The sequence below is a fragment of the Macrobrachium nipponense genome, chromosome 19 (assembly GCF_015104395.2).
Source record: "Macrobrachium nipponense isolate FS-2020 chromosome 19, ASM1510439v2, whole genome shotgun sequence".
Lineage (NCBI taxonomy): Eukaryota > Metazoa > Arthropoda > Malacostraca > Decapoda > Palaemonidae > Macrobrachium > Macrobrachium nipponense.
In genome coordinates, this window is record NC_061088.1 from 28,898,142 (window position 1) to 28,910,909 (window position 12,768).

The following is a 12,768-nucleotide window of genomic DNA, read 5'->3' on the forward strand; positions in this document are numbered from 1 at the left end:
TAAACTTTCAATATCATGAAACGAAACTTTCAGCAGTTCAGTGGATGGGTTTCAATACGACTTTGCTAAGAATCACAATAATCTATTATTAAGGTAATCCATTTTTTATTTAAACACAGAAGTGATTAAATATAAATGATGAAACAGACAGCTCAAATTACATGATTTAATGGATTTGATGCTTAAGTGGCCGTTTATTATCTCACCGAGTTATAGGTAACTGTTCATGTACTAGATATTAAAAAGTTTATGGAATCGTTGTGATTTGTAAGAATGTTGTTGTGTGATTCAACTTCTTATAACGAGTGCCTTCTAAATGTTTAGTTTGTATCAACAAATGGTGAACAAATATTGGAATGGGCGTGTATTTTTAGTTATCTTTCCTCATGACCTATTCCTGTTTATCAGCAAAACTTAGCGGAAACTATAATCTTTTGCATTCAGTGCCGTATAACAAATGGGCAAAGAACAGTAATTTCGTTATTACCCTCCTTTTTAGTCTCTTGCCCTCCATTTAATTGTTCCAAGTTTATGCAGAATTCACCCAATTATTTTAATGTGGTTCGGTGCAGTGATATTAGGTTTGGTTCCACCGCATAATGAGGCCGAGTGCTTGTAATTCTCTCCATTTTTACAGGTCACGTTTGTTGTGTTAAAATGTGTAGATATGGATTTTTGTTACTATGAACACCATCTCTCTCTCTCTCTCTTTATATATATATATATATATATATATATATATATATATATATATATATATATATTATATTATATATATAATACATAGAGAAAATATGAAGTAAATCAAAGAAAGTCCGAAGTACCAGCGATATGAACATGGTTATACGAAAAAAAAAAAAAAAACATTTTTGAAATTTTTGCTTGCGCTTGTTAGGCGTACTATGTACCGTGTAGGTTTACGATTAAGTTGTGAATTGGTTTTCATTCGGTGGAGTCTCTCGTCAAGATGACCATCAGATTAACGGACTAATAAGGTTTAGATGCAAAAATATTGGCCCATTAAATTAAAATTTATTTCTGAGGTTTCACATCATGTTGGACATTATACTGAGTGGCAAATACAATATAAGAATTTAGTGTCCAATATGAAACATTGAGTATATAAAAATATACTCAATGCCTTCTGATTTTAACTATATATATATATATATATATATATATATATATATATATATATATATATATATATAAAGTAGTTATAAAACACGTAAGTGATGATTCACGAAGAATCTATAAAAATTAGTTTTCCTTTTTAACCCAATTTTTATCCCAATAATTTATTTCTGACGTTGATGACCGCAGCCGTTGCGATACCTTTGTAAAATGCGAATTTGAAGACGAGTCCAAAAACATAGAAAAAAGAAAAGATCTTTTCATCAAATTCTGCCAAATCATTTTGGGGATTTTATACCCTTGGCATTTCCTGGAGAATTCACGGACACTTCGGCCCTCCTGCTATGTATTGATCTTTGTCCTCGTGACCTTCAGCTGTCGCTTTCTTGCGAGGTCTGTTTGTGTCAGGTCTTCTTCTTTTTTTTTTTTTAAGTTTTCTTACCGTTGTTTGCATTTTTGTTCAATCCATTTTCTTTTCGTTTCCTCGTCTCGAGCTGTTCCTTGACTTATATCCTATTTTTGTTGTTGTTTCGGTAACTGAATTTGGTTATGGTAACTGATTTGGTCTTGTAATGTTTTTGTTATTTAATTATATCTTATATATATTTATTTTATCCAAGAGAATCCAGTTCTTTTAGAGACAAACGTGGCAACACGTATTTACTTACCTAATGAAAGAATGCAAAAAATAACCCTGGGTGGTTCCGTTTCATTTTAGATGATTAGGAATTAAATACATCATGTATAACCTAGTGGGTGTATGAATGCAGTAATAAATTCAGTAACATGCTATAAAATACAAAGAGATACTTGAAGATTAAAAGAGTGAAATGGATTTAATGATTATTAATTCATTTATTGTGTGTTTATCGGATTTTGTAATAAATCAAATGTGTATATTAGCAAACACAAAGCAGATAAGCTCTCTTAAATTTGATTTAAAGATGAGAGAAAGATATTGAAGCACAACTAGAATAATAAACAGTGGAAGTTTTATGGTAAATATCCTGCATAAAATACCCTGTCGATATGGTTGGCTTAACATATGATTAATGGATTAACATTTGGCTGACAGAATTGTCACCTAACGGACATTTCATCGAACGGACATTTCATCGAACGGACATTTCATTGAACGGACATTTCATCGAACGGACATTTCACCGAACAGACATTTCAACAAACGGATCTTTCATCGAACGGACATTTGATCATAGGGACCTTTCACCGAACGGAATTTTCATCAGATGGACATCATCGAACGGATATTTTAATGAATAGACCTTTCAACGAACAGACGTTTCACCGAACGAACAGTTCATCGAATGGGCATTTCACCGAACGGACATTTCATTGAACGAACATTTCATCAAATGGACATTTTATCGAACAGATATTTCACCGAACGAACATTTCATCGAACGGACATTTTACCGAACGAACAGTTCATCGAACGGACATTTCACCGAACAGACCTTTCATCGAATGAGCATTTCATCAAATGGACATGTCACTGAACAAACAGTTCATGAACGGACATTTCATCGAACAGACATTTCATCAAACGGACATTTCATCAAACAGACGTTTCACCAAACAGATAATTCATCGAACGAACATTTCATCGAACGGACATTTCACCGAACGGGCAGTTCATCGAACGGACATTTCACCGAACGAGCAGTTCATCGAACGGACATTTCACCGAACGAGCAGTTCATCGAACGGACATTTCACCGAACGAGCAGTTCATCGAACGGACATTTCACCGAACGAGCAGTTCATCGAACTTGACATTTCACCGAACGAACAGTTCATCGAACTGACATTTCACCGAACGAACAGTTCATCGAACTGACATTTCACCAAATAGACATTTCACTGAATGAGCAGTTCATCGAACAGACATTTCACCGAATGAACAGTTCATCGAACGGACATTTCACCGAACGAGCAGTTCATCGAACTGATATTTCACCGAACGAACAGTTCATCGAACTGACATTTCACCAAACAGACATTTCACTGAACGAGCAGTTCATCGAACAGACATTTCACCGAATGAACAGTTCATCGAACGGACATTTCACCGAACGAGTAGTTCATCGAAAGGACGTTTCACCAAACAGACATTTCACCAAACGGACATTTCAGCGAACGAACGTTTCACTGGATGGACATTTCATCGAATAGATATTCCACCGAACGAACAGTTAATCGAACGCACATTTTATCAAACGGACATATCTCCGAACGGGCATTTCATCGACCGCATATGTCACCGAATGAACAGTTCATCGAACGGACATTTCACCGAACGGACCTTTCATCGAACGAACATTTCACCGAACAGACAGTTCATCGAATAGATATTTCACCGAACGAGCAGTTCATCGAACGAACATTTCATCGAACGAACATTTCATCGACTGGACATTTCACAGAACGTACGTTTCACCAAACGGACCTTTCATCGAACGGTCATTTCGTCGAACGAACATTTAATCAAACTGACATGTTATCGAAGAGACATTTTATCGAACGGACATTTCACCGAAGAGAAGTTTACCGAACGGACGTTTAACTGAAAGACCTTCAGCGGAGGGATTTTCACAGAATAAACGTAAGATAATGTAAATAAATGTCTCTCATTTCTTTTTATTTCTTCTTGTAGCTGATTCGTAACGCGAATTATGAAAGAAGACTTCATTGCACAAATACTAAAAGATAGAAAAAAAATTAGTTATAATGTAATTACTTAATGGCGCTGAATGAAAAATCCTTTCATAAAGCCATTGTTTCAAACAAATGGAAAAAAGCTAGATGGTATAAGTTTCGAAGCGTTAATGATAGTCTTTTTTTTTTTTTTTTTTTTTCGTACCTGGTGTTTTCTAAGAACCGTTATTGTCAGAGTGCACGCTTATTGCAGTTTTCCATAAGTCTTCCTGTGTGTGTGTGTGTGTTTGTGTTATGTCCTTAGCTCCTTGCAACACAGAATGGCAGGAGAAATCATTTATATATGTATATACTTACGTACAAATATGCATACGTACATACATATATACACACACACACACACACACATATATATATATATATATATATATATATATATATATATATATATGTGTGTGTGTGTGTGTGTGTGTGTGTGTGTATGCATGTATGTATGTATGTATGTACTCATAAATGAAAATTGCACATGGCGGTAATTACTATGCGTTCTCAAACTTTCCTTTCCTTGTTTTCATTTCCAGTGGTAAGCCAATTTTTTCTTCATACGTTTTTCAAATTTCATTGTGAAATTTCTTTACTCTTTACTTTTCTTGGTAGTGATTTTTTTTTTACTACACTTTTTGGTAGTTTCATTCCCTTTACCATTTTGTCCAATTTTGTGCCGCCTTTTCCTTTGGTTGGCTTGACTAACTTATAAATAATCAGTGATCAGAGTATTTTTTGCCATCTGAAACACTGATTAATTGGTGTATTCTTGTAGTTGTATTTTTATTTTATTTTCGTGAGGGGCATGATTGACTTAGTCTTACTTTGACTTGACCGTTATTTAGTTTGATCCTCATACTCAGGGTGACACTGATTGATTTTTTTATTTAGTGTCATATTTATTAAGTGTGCTTTGAATGCTATTAGCATTCGTCCTCCATCTCCACTGCTATAGTAACTAATTACTCTGAAGCCCGTTATTTTTATTCTTTCTTCTTGTTTCATGTGTGTGTCTGTGCCAAATTACTATTGGGTTAACTTTTTCTGTCATTTTTATCAGTGATTCCAGTACTGATTTTAAGTCCCTTATATAAAAATTATACAATATAGTAGCCATACAAAGTCAACCCTATATTTATTTCTCATTTGATATTCTCTTTTACTAGTTTTCTTTTTGTACCTCTTGCCCTCTCCTGACCTGTGTGCTCAGAGGGAGCTGATATCCCATCGCCATTTGTGCTCAACATTACGATCTTTGCCCATGACTTTTGTATCCTAAAAACTTATTGACCTTTTAGCATTTTTATGTCCTTAATCATCTCCGCTAACTTCCTGTTGGATGAATGTGACCCGATGGCTTACCCAGCCATTATTCAAGCTCCCCTTTATACCAATAACACCCTTTTCTGGTTCTCTAACAGCCATATGCAGCTGTCACATGAGCCTCTTGAACTCCTGCGTGGAAGTCATGATGCCAGCAATCTCTTGTTCAACTTGCGCATGCTCAAGAACAGGGGGTTTTCTTAAGGGAAACCTGTCAAGTTTTCCCGAATTTTGAATAACCTGCCTTTCATTAAGTGGACCGTCGCTTCGTTTAGCTTTGCTTTCGTGCAGTTCAAGGTGTGTTGCTGTTTTGTTGTTGTTGTTGTTGTTATCTAGAAACTGTTGCCGTGAAGCATTTTATCTTATCTGTGAGAATATTCCAGGTGTTGAGTTGAGTGGAGCAAATACTCAATGAATTAGTGAACAAATCAATGTACATTTGTTAATTCATAGAGTCCTAAGATGCTTTATGAAATTCTGATGAATCAGTTTCAGCTGGTTGATGTTTAGAAAAGCATTTTTTTATATTGAATGATTGAAACTTTTCCACATGACGTTCACATCGGTATTGTCAACTGCACGAAAGCTAAAAGAAGCGAAGCTCCACTTAATGTAAGGCAGGGTTATTCAAAATTCTGGAAAACTAGACGAATTTCCCTTAAGGAAACCCCCTGTTCTTGAGCATGCGCAAGTTGAAAAAGAGATTGCTGGCATCATGACTTACGCAGGAGTTCAAGAGGCTCATGTACTACATCTGGCTGTTAAAAAACCAGGGAAAATTTTTAAGACTAGAAAGCCAAAAAAGATGAAAATAAAAGCAAAAAAATATGTTAATGGTATAGAGTGGAGCTTGAATAATGGCTGGGTGACCCATTACAACGACTAATATAGTTTCCTTATTATTGCTTAAGTGCAACCAGAAATTATTTTCATCTTGCATTGTCTCGAGGACGAAATAAACTGTGCTTCACTCACGGGAGATTCTCAGTACTGTTGAGTCATCCATTATCGGAGTCACCTGTCACTAGTGTCTTTCCATACTCGTATGGTGTCAGGCAAACTTTCCATCAATAAATAAAACGAAAGCTTTGAAATGTACAGGGTCTTTAGAGCCGGTAACAGTGTTGTCATTCATATTTGTCAGTTTTCCACTCGCATAGAACCATCGGAAGTTAACAGGCGAGTTAAAACCTTGGAATAACGATCTAGAAAACTTGAAAAAAAATTCTAGAGGCCGATCAATTCATCGGTAGCGTGGCCGAGCGGTCTAAGGCGCTGGTTTAAGGCACCAGTCTCTTCGGAGGCGTGGGTTCGAATCCCACCGCTGCCATTGGTTTTGCTGCCCTGGGAGGAGGAGGTGTACGGGATGTACACGTTCATTATCAACCTCCATAAGCGATTTATTTGGGTTCGACGGGCTCTTAAGAATTAGGTTTTTGTCTGTCATGCAAAAATTGATTTTGATTTCAACACAAATTTTATCGAGGAGGTCTCGTGGATCTGGATTTATATACAAAAATTTTGTGTGTGATTTTTTATGAGGATTACACAAGTAATTTATGCCATGATTTTTAAGGAACTGGGCTATAGTTGGCCTGTGTGGCTGGAAATCAGTGGTCAGATTTTGGAGCGATCCGGATCTAGATCCAGGAAATTTTCAACGGATTCTCCACCATGTGGGAGAATGGGCCTTTTGGTTGGGTGGACCTACTTAGCCTTGTAAAAAGCTGACATGCTCCCTGGAAATAGTGATGAGTTTTAGCAGACATTTTAAACACAGAATGGTAATGACCGAGCGAGTTTTGTGAAAAGATTTGCAGGTGGAATTATTGAAACTGATAATGCTAATCTGCCTAAAAACGAGTTACTGAAAGACGCACAAAAGGTCAATACATTTATATCAAGTTTCCACAGAGCAGATAGACAATGTGAGCAAAAAGTATGAAGTTTAAGACTATGTGAGCAAAAAGTACTGAGTAGAAAGACAATGTGAGCAAAAAGTACGAAGTTTAAAGGCCATGTGAGCAAAAAGTACGAAGTTTAAAGACAATGTGAGCAAAAAGTACGAAGTTTAAAGATGATGTGAGCAAAAGTTCGAAGTTTAAAGACAATGTGAGCAAAAATTACGTAGTTTAAAGGCTAAAGGCTATGTGAGCAAAAAGTACGAAGTTAAAGACAATGTGAGCAAAAAGTACGAAGTTTAAAGATAATGTGAACAAACGTACGAAGTTTAGCAAAAAGTACGAAGTTTAAAGATAATGTGAACAAACGTACGAAGTTTAAAGACAATGTGAGCAAAAAGTACGAAGTTTGAAGACAATGTGAGCAAAAAGTACGAAGTTAAAGACAATGTGAGCAAAAAGTACGAAGTTTAAAGATAATGTGAACAAACGTACGAAGCTTAAAGACAATGTGAGCAAAACGTACGAAGTTTAAAGACAATGTGAGCAAAAAGTACGAAGTTTAAAGACAATGTGAGCAAAAAGTTGTAAGTTTAAAGACTATGTGAGCAAAAAGTACGAAGTTTAAGACAATGTGAGCAGAAAGTACGAAGTTGAAAGACAATATGAGCGAAAAGTACGAAGTTTAAAGGCCATGGATTTGTAGTACTGATGGAAGCATGACAATGAATAGAAAGGAAACATTTTCCTATAACCCTTGTAAATTGAATTAGGTCAAGATCGCAAGTCTGTCACTTGACTTATATATATCGTCTGTTAATTAAACGACCTCATCCACAAAACTGCTCAAGATACTATACTTTTCAGAGAAGTGTCTTTCCAGTTGGTAATGAGTTGCACTAAATTAACAGAGCCTTTTATTAGCTCACACTAAACTGGCATAATTTTCACACGAGGAAAGCAGGTCACGATCGTCCATTTACGCAGAATGAGCTCAGGGTTATTACGGTTATTCTATTAAGTTCAGAATTTAGCCTTTTCATCTGTATTATTTGTTTGACTGTTATTATTAATTTTGAGGAAAGTGGGTTTAAGATGCGGATTAAAGCTCCCAAATAACACCATGATCATACTTTGCAGAAAAAAAAAAATAAATAAAGATCAGTAAATAACTGATTAATATAGATGTATATTTAATAACAGCAGTATATGTTGGAAGATCTGAGGCATTGCCTTGGTACTATTACAATTATTTAAATGCAATACCTCTACGGGGAGAGAGAGAGAGAGAGAGAGAGAGAGAGAGAGAGAGAGAGAGAGAGAGGAGAGAGAGTCCTGTTATGGGAAAATGTGTCTAGTTGTAGGGCTGGGAATGAGGTTATCGCAAGACTACATGCAAAACAATATATTTAGCGCTGTGTCTGCTAGGTGTTAATACATAGCTGGTAAGACTTTCTATTGCGGTATATGAAGTAGATGATTTTTTGGAATCTTTATGCTTTTACATATTAATAAGAGTCACACAAATAGCACAGCTGAAAAGGCTAAATTCGGAACTTAATAGAATAACCGTAATAACCCTGAGCTCATTCTGCGTCAATGGACGATCGTGACCTATTTTCCTCGAGTGGAAATTATGCCAATTTAGTATGAGCTAATCAAAGGCTCTGTTAATTTACGGCAACTCATTAACAACTGGAAAGACACTTCTATGAAAAGTATAGTATCTTGAGCAGCGTTGTGGATTCAGTAACATGGCCATGACTTCTTGTCTTAATTTTGCTTTTGAGTCACTTTATGCTTCCAAGAATAGAAAATTGAGAGTTTACTACGAATGTGGTTGATGTTAAGTTTATGATGGTAAATGGAGACAATAAGATAGAGTAATGAATAACAATATAGGTGGCGGAAATAGGGAAGTAGTATAACAGTTGATGGCAGCATGCAAGAAACTGTTAGTAACAGGAGGTGCAGTACTGAAGGTAGCTGGGTGTGTGCAGTAGATTGGAAAGAACTTTAGCCAAATCTCCTGTATGGCAGTAAAAAAAGATTATAGCTTTTGCAGTGCGTATTTTGTGTAGTATATGCCACGTAAGAATAAAAAAGATAAGAAATGTGGAGATACCAAGAATATTTAAAAAGGTTAGCGTAGATGAAAGGATAAAGTAAGTTTTCGAAATGGTTCGGACATGTAGAAAGAATGGGGTTCGATAGGTTAGTGAATTGTGTTAGGAAGGAAAAAAAGAGAGGAAGGCCTAGAAATTGCTGGCATACTAAAGGTATTAGAATAGAATGTCGTTATTACTGAGCAGCACAAGATTATATGAAAATGAAGGGGGATGGCACAGTGTGTTGTGGCTCAATGAGCTGCTGGTGAGCCTTTTGTTTAGATATACTAAGTGGCTGTTATGGCAGCTTTCTGCATAGTGGGTATATGTGCAGATCGTATTTCAAGTGTCTGGAGCCACCACCTGTTTATTTATGTGTGTGTGTGTGTGTGTGTATATATATATATATATATATATATATATATATATATATATATATATATATATATATTTATATAATATTTCATATAATCTTCCGATTCTTTTCAATTGTAAAGGTTATGATTCTTCTTAATAAGCTATCTTCAAATCCGTTTCATGTGTTCCCAAAACCGGAAATGGATTTGAAGAGCTTATCAAGAAGTTTCATACATACAGTAGTAAAGAAACGTAAAAACGCAAGAAATCACACGCATTATAAACATCTGGAGGGGTCGGCAGGCAGAGGAAGGTCAAGGTTACGAGGGGGGGCCGCCATACAGGAGAAGGAGGGTAATAACAGTAATAAGGAAAGTCCTCTCCTCCACACCATAAATACAGCTGGACTACGTGTCTGGTATTACGGGCTGCTCTGTGAGCAAGAGCCCGTGTTGACATAAGGCCAGCTTGATCTTCAAAAACAAGTGTCCAGTCATTCCATGGATATGTGACAATGAGGACTGTTAGTCCAGGAAAGCGCAAAACTTTTTAAATAAATGTCTCGGCTTGATACCATCCAGTTTCAGTGAAGTCCTGTTAGCATATATATATATATATATCTATATATATATATATATATATATATATATATATATATATATAGTATATATATATATATTGTTCAGGATTTTAAGCCAGAACCAAGTAAAAGTAATACCCTTTTATAAAGAATTTCACATATTCTCAAGTTGCCCCTATGAACTGAAAGCCCTCGTCCTCTCTAAACTATCTCTATTCCTATTGGCTGCCTTGGAATTAATCTCCACAGGTGTCCTGAATGGGGAGGAGCATCTCTAGGCCGAGATTTTAAAAGGACGAGGCCACAGCAGCTTGTTCTCAGAATTCCCAGACACGTCCTATAGCTCAGACGCCTCTCACCTGCAGAGTACCACTTCCCCTCTTTTGCTCCCCTGCTCCTCTGGGGATCCCACAAGTGTTTCTTTACTATCCATAGTGCACAGATTGATCAACAAATGAGAAGATGACAAGACCACAGATTTCCAGGTACTGTAAGAGTAATTTCTAGTGCTGTCAGTGAATAGTTCCCCCCCCCCCCTTCTTGACTGCGCTTCTCACTCGCGTGGAGGACATTTTCAGCCTTTTGGCTATCATCTTGTCTGCTTCTGCAGATATTCCAGCCCTAGGGATCCTTGTTATTTCTCTGGAATAGCGACTTGGGACAATAATGAGCCCGACACCTGGCTCAATCATATCGAGCAGGTATTCGAGAACTTCGATCCAACCCCTCAGGAAGTGGCCCTCCTCCTTGGCAAGCATCTCGCTGGTGAAGGGCAGACTGCATTCGAGGCCCTCCCCCTAAATGTGTGACAAGATCTTGCCCTCGTCTGAGAGGCAATCCTTTGGACTTACGAGCTCACCCCAGACCGGTGGAGGCAGAAGGGGAGGAGCATTCCTAAGGAGGCTAACCAAACATGGACAGAGTGGGGAGCCAAGAAGGCACTGGCACTCCATAGGTGGATGAAGGTCTCCAATGCAACATCTGTTGAGGAGGTCTTAAAACTTTTTCAATTAGAGGACTTCCTGTCCTATGCTCCCCCTGATCTTGTTACCCACCTGGTGGGCAAGGCTCCAAAAACTATTTTGGAATGCTGTAGATGGGTTAGTGCTGTAGAATATTTATGCTGTTTGATTCTTACTTCTAAGCCCCTGCTTCTTTGCCCAAGATAAAAGGAGGGGAAGTTCATACATGGAATTTTATATATAAGAACATTCTCAGCTTGCATTATTTTAACAGTTTTGAAACCATAAAATCATTGATAAAATCTTTTAATGTCAACCCCGTTTTTTTTCCTATGATAACACTAAAAGGAATATTAATATAAAATGGGCCCAGGGAAAGCAACAACATAATATATAAAATTCCATGTATGGACTGCCCCTCCTTTTATCTTGGGCAAAGAAGCAATGGCTTAGATATAAGAATCAAACAGCATAAATATTCTGTCAAAACTGGGCAAACATCTAATGCAATATTCATTAATTTTAGTGAAAACAACCACCGGACAAATTGGATTGGTAGTTCAGTAATTGCAAGATCAAAAGATGTTTTTTCACAAAATCTTTTAGAATCTGCCATTACACAACTTACTTCTCATTGTAATTTTAATATTAGTCGTGGCCTGTTTCATTTAGACCCTTGCATTTCTAACATCTTTAAGAATTTCCTCAAAGATACAGTCACAGACTTAATTAAATACAAATTAGTTGCCTCATAGATATTTTCTTTGTATATGTATTTTTAATATGTTTTGTTAATAAGTTTTTGTCTACCAAAGGTTTGAATGTGGTCAGTTGCCACCCTGTATTATCCTTTAATTGTCCTGTCCCTGTCTGAGCAGTGGGACTTAATCTTTTTGTAAACCTCTTAAATTGTACCCATGTTTATGTTTGGGAAGGTTACTAATTCTCCAGGTGTGTTGGATTCTAGTTACTAATCTCCTTATAATCCCTATCTGTCACTTATACGACCCTTCCTGTCCTCTCAGTTTCTCATGTATGTCAGTCAGTCTACTAAGTAAGGGACGTTAAGTCGAAAGATCTTGTAGCTACTCCAGTGTTTCACTTTCCTTCGTGGTTTATACCTTTATTCGTGCATTTATCACGTTCCAAACTTTTGTGATTCAGTTATACATACATACATACATATATATATACATAAATATATAATAGATAGATAGATATACAATGCAAGGATTGGATTAAAGATCAGCCTCTGCTTAACAAATTAGATTATCTAGATTTAGAAGGTCATACTGTGATAAAAAGGGCAAGTTCAGCACATGGAAATATGATCGCCCAACAGATGAACTGTCATAGCTCAGCTGAAAGTCGCCAGGAATCAGGAAGTATTTATAGATTCTTGAAAGAAATTAAAATTGAAACATAAAAATTTGAAAACCAAACTACCGAAAGCATCATATCTTTGGCGGACCGAGTTGAAATGATTTATCTTACTTCGAATGTAAAGCATCTGTTGTTCTTTCTTTGTTAGATGATGGAAGTCAAGTTGGAGAACCATTAGGGCGGAGCAGAGATGCTTCAGCGAAATTCTAAAGAAAATCACTTACATTTCTGTATGTTGAGCCACTTTTCTCCACATTCAAAGGACATAATAACAAGACTTAAAAATAGTTTCTTGAAAT

The 12,768-nt window shown here is 36.6% G+C and overlaps 1 long non-coding RNA gene and 1 other non-coding gene across 2 annotated transcripts in view; both read left to right on the forward strand.

Moving 5' to 3' along the window:
- The window catches only part of LOC135212814 (uncharacterized), a 508,471-nt gene that overhangs the window by 335,339 nt on the left and 160,364 nt on the right, over positions 1-12,768 (forward strand). The gene's annotated exons all lie outside the window — the stretch shown is intronic.
- On the forward strand, positions 6,427-6,508 carry Trnal-aag (transfer RNA leucine (anticodon AAG)). The gene has a single exon. It is a non-coding gene; the product is annotated as a tRNA-Leu (tRNA).